This window comes from Mustelus asterias, chromosome 12, assembly GCF_964213995.1.
Source record: "Mustelus asterias chromosome 12, sMusAst1.hap1.1, whole genome shotgun sequence".
Classification (NCBI taxonomy): Eukaryota; Metazoa; Chordata; class Chondrichthyes; order Carcharhiniformes; family Triakidae; genus Mustelus; species Mustelus asterias.
Genome location: NC_135812.1, coordinates 83,579,476 through 83,586,324, shown reverse-complemented (window position 1 = coordinate 83,586,324; position 6,849 = coordinate 83,579,476). Strand labels below are relative to the sequence as shown.

General features: G+C 44.8%; 1 non-coding gene across 1 annotated transcript; it reads left to right on the top strand.

Moving 5' to 3' along the window:
* The first annotated feature begins 6,087 nt into the window (after positions 1 to 6,087).
* trnac-aca (transfer RNA cysteine (anticodon ACA)) lies at positions 6,088 to 6,159 on the top strand. Its single transcript has one exon. It is a non-coding gene; the product is annotated as a tRNA-Cys (tRNA).
* The last annotated feature ends 690 nt before the right edge of the window (positions 6,160 to 6,849 follow it).

Genomic DNA, 6,849 nt, shown 5'->3' with positions numbered 1-6,849 from the left:
TATTTTAGACACCCAGACCGAGCCCCACATGGTACACCTCCCCACACCCATGACCCACAGGGGACAGTCCACATTCCCCTCAACCAAGCATCTCACCTTCATGGTATTCCACACATCCCACCCCACATCCACACAGGGTTCCCTACCCATTCCCCCATCTGACAACCCCAACACCACACTGGCCCTACCATCCCCTGCTGACCCAGCCTCCCTACTGCCCAACCTGACCCCACTGACACAAACAACACCTCCTGACCTGACCCCCAACCCAACATGGCCCTACACACCTGCCCACAGCCTCTCCAATGTCCGACTGACCACCGCCCCCCGCCCCCCGCCCCCCCGGCGCTCCTGACATCCAGATCTACCCTGATGTTCAGATTCCGTCGCACCCCACCCCCCCCCCCCCCCCACCCCCCCCCCATGTTCAAATTCTCCCCATGTTCAGGTCCCCCCAGCATGACTGGATCCCCTCGCCATCATGTTCAGATCCCCACCCCCCCCAACGTCCAAACCCCCATCCCTACATCCCATTCCCTCACTTTCTCCCTTATCAATGGACATTTTAACTCACCCGCTTTACAGGAGCTACTGCTGTACAAAAGGAATGTGTCCTTCTTTGTACCGCTCCTTTTATGCTTTGCCGCTGGAGCCAGGGAGACTCGTTGGCCCCTGTCGCACCAGCCTGAGTCAGGAAGGTCGGGCGATTCAGGCAGTTTACAATTTAATCGCAGGAAAGTGGGTATCGAGTGGAAATTTGCCACTGATTGCCACTCCGAGGAAACATGGGGCTATCATTACAAACCTCTCTGGCCACCATCACCCCTCTTCAAATCGATATCAGTTATTGGCCTGCAAAACTACGAATCAAAGGTATTTCCTGAAGCTAATGTCATCTTACCTGATGTGGGGGCATGCTGCATCATGTACAGTTGTGCTGGGCACAACAGCTAAAGCCCCATTACATCAGATCTGGGATCAGACCTTGATGAATTGCATAGCCTCAAATCTAATGTAACTTCCAAAAGTAAACAAAGAAGCTGATATGTTGATCTCTCTGGTGCTGTCACCCCAGCAACCATCTTAATCAAAATTCTAAGTTGGTTACGTATCTTTGGGAATTGGCCATTCTTAATTGGAATCGAACCAGTAGAGAAATATTAGAATACAAATTAAAATAAATTCCTTCCAGCTAAAAGTTTTAAAATGTTTCCATTTCAAAATTGCACGTGTATGCACTTTTGACTCCAATGAGTGAATTTCACCAAGTTTATCCAAATGTGTTTGCGTTAATATTTGTGAAAATTACATGATAATGGTCACAAGATAGAGAGATGCTTACGCTAAATGGTGAAAACTGCAGAGATCTGTTTTTTAAGTTTATTTATTAGTGTCACAAGTAGGCTGACATTAACACTGCAATGAAGTTACTGTGAAAATCCCCTAGTTGCCACACTCCGGCGCCTGTCCGGGTAGATTGAGGGAGAATTTAGCATGGTCAGTGCACCTAAACAGAATGTCTTTCAGACTGTGGGAGGAAACCGGAGCGCCCGAAGGAAATTCACACAGACACGGGGGAGAACGTGCAAACTCCACACAGACAGTGACCCAAGCCGGGAATCGAACCCAGGTCCCTGGCGCTGTGAGGCAGCAGTGCTAACCATTGTGCCACCTTGCCCCCTCTATCTGCTGTAGCCAGGTCACAGAACCCTTGAAAGAACGCTGACGTCCTACACCACCCAGAGATCAAAATGATGCTTTAATAACAAGGGACCTAGATTATGGGTTAATAGCCCTTCAACAAGGAACCAGATCAAATAACTGTTAACATCTGTAAGAATTACCAGTTAACATAAAAACAATAGTTTCCGTGGATACCCAGTTGCGTTGGAGGTGGAAACGTATAATTCATTGAATAATGTTGTAACACTCAAAGTTTGAATTTATAAAAAACACCAGGGAGCTGGAAAGTGATGTGCCTATGCTACCCGAGAGAAAGACGATAGCTTGGATCGTTGATGAATAAAATCTCCATCATCCAAACTGCCTTCAATTCACAACGGCAGTGCTCCATTATGATTCAATCAGCTTATACTTTGGGACTGTTATTTCTTCCAGGTTTTATTACTGCCAGTAACTATTGCTGCCATTAACAACGGAATACTTAAGGCACAGGCAATTACAAATGGTGGAGGGCAGATCTCATGATATAACTAACCAGAGGAGGAAAGTTGTCTGTACTAAATTAACAAAATGATTTTCTTCGTGCTCTTAGAAAGGGCTCAATATTTTATATCTTCGGCAGACCAGATCGACCTCTATGAATTAATTAGGCAGAACTCGCCAATCAATGTGCGACACGGCAGCACAGTGGTTAACAATGCTGCCTCACAGCGCCAGGGATCCGGTTTCAATTCCCAGCCTTGGGTCACTGTCTGTGTGGAGTTTGCACGTTCTCCCCGTGTCTGTGTGGATTTCCTCCAGGTGCTCCGGTTTCCTCCCACAGTCCAAAAGACGTACTGGTTAGGTGCATTGGCCGTGCTAAATTCTCCTCAGAGTACCCGAACAGGCGCCTAAGTGTGGAGACTCGGGGATTTTCACAGTAAAATGTCAATCTACTTGTGATTGATAAATAAACTTTAATCTGGAACTGAGTCCAATGGTGGGGGCAGGGAACGTTTCCCACTGCAAAATCCGAAGGGAAACCGCACCACATCCTCCATCCTTGGCAGAATTAATTGTGCATCTGGGGGTATGCTGCCATCTTCCATAATGGGGTGTGCTTGATGGTGCGCATCCTGCCATCATATCTGGTGCCATATTGAAAAGGTGCCCGACATCACTGACTCACCATTGAAGAAAGAAGATGAACCTCCTCAAGAAAAAGATGGGCCTCTCGGAACACTGGCTGGAAAATGGACTTCCTCAAGCACAATGAAGCAGGAAGACCCATCTGATGGATGCTGCCCCCACCCATTGCTGTGGTATTCCAGGGACCGCGGATCACTCGCGGCCTCCATCCCAAACTCTGAAGGCATCCCCAGGCCTTCAACAGATAAAGTCCCAGCTTTTGCATGCCACATTGATCGAGACATGTTCTGGATTGGCTGTTACCCTGTTGGTGCAATGGAGAACTGGGCATGGAGGGGGGGAGGTTGGGAATGGGATGGGAGGAGATTCCCTGGCTCTGTACTTACTTAAAAGCTGTTCACCTCTATTAGCTCCCAGTTGTGAAGAAAGGCTATCGTTCTGAAACATTGGGCGGGATTTTCCGGCCCCATCATGGTGGGATGGGGAGCAGGTCTGGAAAATGTGACAAGCCATTCAAAAGTCCATTGACTTTGGCATGACTGGAAAGTCCCACTAGCGGAAGACGCTGTAAAATTCCACCCATTAACTCTATCAGTCCATGTTTGACCTGTTGAGTGTTTCCAGCAGTTCCTGCTTTTATTTATAAAAAACCTCAGCTGCCTCAGGCCCAGATTACCAGCCCCCACAGTTTACATGGATCCTGGTTTAGATATCCCTGCTATAGCTTCTTGTATATATTTTGGCACATATTACAAGTGTAGCTTTTGAAGTACTTGGTTTTTATTTCCAAAATGGCAGCGGCTCGATGTCTGAAACAATTTTGTCGTATTTGTTTCTTTCCAACATTAACAGAATCTCCCTGCAAAAGCACCTATTGCAATTTAAGCAAAACCTTTTCTGTGAAACATTTTAAATGTGATTTTTATTCCAATTTCCCTCTAAACGTGAATAATGTTAGAATCTTTCCCAGGATTGCTGTCAGTTTGCATAAAATAATCATTATGTATACTGAGAACTTGAGAAGGAATAAACAGTAGCTGTTATGACCACTTAGCATGTGTTACAAAATATACAGATTCCACTTTGAAAATCATACGGTATTTCATTTGTCGCCCGAATAACATGTTGCAAATAGACTCTTGAACGTAATGACCTGGCTTGCTTCTTTTCGGGAAAATTACATCAGATAAAGTTAAACATTTCATGCCGTACCATATATAAAAGTAAAGGGATGATTTCTTTGTGCTGCAGGATCTGGGAAAATAAGTATGTGTTTCCCTTATCAACAGTAACTAACTAAATAGATTTGTGGAGTTTGTACTTTTCGCTCAGAGAAAAGGAATTTGAGCCAAGTGATTTGGTACCCAAAGTGTGACAGGCAGGAAGTGCATGGGGAAATACTACTTAAAAATATTGAATATGGAAAATCCATTTAGTTACCTCTGGATCATCTGTGATGTCGCTCACTTGAGTCCCAGGACGTGCTCTTGTATAAATATGCATGATTGCATTTACAAAACAAATGTATTATTGAGGTGTAAATATGTAAATCTTACAAAAGAAGCAAAAGAGACAGCGACAAAGACGGAAGTTTAAAATGGTGGACATCGCCGAGTGAAACAGCAGGCGAGGCATGATGTGGGGAGGTGGGGTGGGGGGGGTGGGGGCGGAGGAGACACTGAAAACAAGAGAAGATTAAATACAAACATCGAGCAAGAACATGAGAAGCCATTTTGAGGGCCTCATTACACTTCATTGGTGAGTTGGGAGCCCTGAACAGGCGCTCACCAGCCGTTTCCCGATCCCTGCTCCTTCTGGCTCCACAGATATCTTTTAATAAAATCAGAAGCTTGCCCCGATTACGCAGCAACTTGCACGGCTCATTCGCTCACTCATGGATCAAAAATGTATGTCATAACAAGTCATAGTTTGTTGATTCCCGCAGGCATTAAATACATATATAGTGTACATTAAATGTACAATATATACGTACATTATATGTCTGGGTTTCCTCCGGGTGCTCCGGTTTCCTCCCACAGTCTAAAAGACGTGCTGGTTAGATGCATTGGTCATGCTAAATTCTCCCTCAGTGTACCCAAACAGGTTCCAGAGTGTGGCGACTAGGGGGTTTTCACAGTAACTTCATTGATGTAAGCCTACTTGTAACACTAACAAATAAACTATATATTGCAAAGGGAGATTATCAGTCATTGTAAAGTTTGAACAACAGTCCAAGGAATAATCATCTGGGGGCCACTCAATATGACAATGGCTTTATCATTTGTTGGCCTTACCCCTTGATGCAGTGAAAGTGCTGTATTAAGAGGTGTCTGCATGCAATCAACATTTTGTCAGGAAAAGGTGGGTGCCCAGTTGTTAGTTCTGAGTCGGAAAGGTCTGTGTTCAAGACCCACACCAGGACTCGAGCTTAAAAACCAAAGTTAACACTCCAGTGCAACATCGAGGGAATGCTGCAACGCCAGAATCTATTGCGTGAAATTTTAAACCAAAACCTCAGCCGGAATTTTACTGGCCTGCCAGCTATGAGGATCGGAGCAGTCGAGGGATGGGGCACGGAAAGATCCATTGACCTTGCGCGGAATTTTGCGATTTCGGGACGAGCGAGGCAGTAAAATCCTGCCCCACGTCTCTTCCCCCAGGGGAATGCACTATCTTGAAGAGGAGTCGGGGATTTATCACCGGTGTCCTGGCCAATACTTACCCTTCAATAAACATCCCACAAAAAAAAACAGATTATCTGATCATTGTCACGTTGCTGTTTATGGGAGCTTGCTGTGCAGAAATTAGCTGTCACTACAATGCGACCTCAAAAGGACTTCATTGGCTGTAAAGTCAGACATCCAGTGGCTGAGAAAGGCGCTATATAATTGCAAATCTTTTTGAAAATGTGAAAGCCTCAGGGCAGCATTCGTGACACGTTGCAAAATAAATGTCAAAGTGATTTATTAAATGATATGGGAATAGAATTAGATAATTATAAGTCCAATGCCATTGACTCCACTGTGTAAATAAAGAAACCTATTGTAAAAATATATTCATATTGTAATCAGTATCTGGTATTATTCATATGATTGATCTCTTCTATACAGGGTCCATAGAGATTGATTTTATTGGCACACAATCCTGAGAAAACAATACACTAAAGACAAATACAAGTTGCAGACAGCTGTAGCTCTATTATAAATCTCTAACCCAAAAAGACCTGATTACTTGGTTGGTCTCGATCCAGATTCTTTCAATTCTTTGAGAACAAAAGGGGGTATAGCTCAGTGGTAGAGCATTTGACTACAGATCAAGAGGTACTCAGTTCAAATCTGAGTGCATCCTTCGATGCTAAATTGGATTTTTAAGCACGGCTAGCTCAGTTGGTAGAGCAAGCGACTCTTAATCTTAGGGCCGTGGGTTCGAGCCCCATGTTGGGCGAGCCTTTCCTTCAGGCGGCACAGTGATTAGCACTGCTGCCTCACAGCTCCAGGGACCTGGGTTCGATTCCCGGCTTGGGTCACTGTCTGTGCGGAGTTTGCACGTTCTCCCTGTGTATGTGTCGGTTTCCTCCCACAGTCCAAAGATGTGCCAGTTAGGTCGATTGGCTATGCTAAATTAGCCCTTAGTGTCCCGGGATGTGTAGGTTAGAGGGATTAGCGTCGTAAATGCGTGGGGTTGTAGAGATAGGGTGTGGGGTAGGATTGTCAGTGCAGATTTGATGGGCCGAATGGCCTCCTTCTGCACTGTAAGGTTTCTATGATTCTATGAAAAGTAACATTTGGGAGCAACATTTAAGGTGATGGTGCTTGTTCAAATAATGCCTCAAATTCAGAAATATTTTGTGATTCTCCACAAATTGTCTAATTCTACTTTACCTCCAAAATTTACCCTTCTATGATTCAGCTGGTTACTGAGGTCAACAAGGAGGAACTGCTTCTATTGACAGAAAGATTGGTAACCAGAGGAAGACAACTGCAAAAGAACTCAGGGGGAGCAGAGGAGATTTTTGAAATCAGCACCAAGTTCTGATGA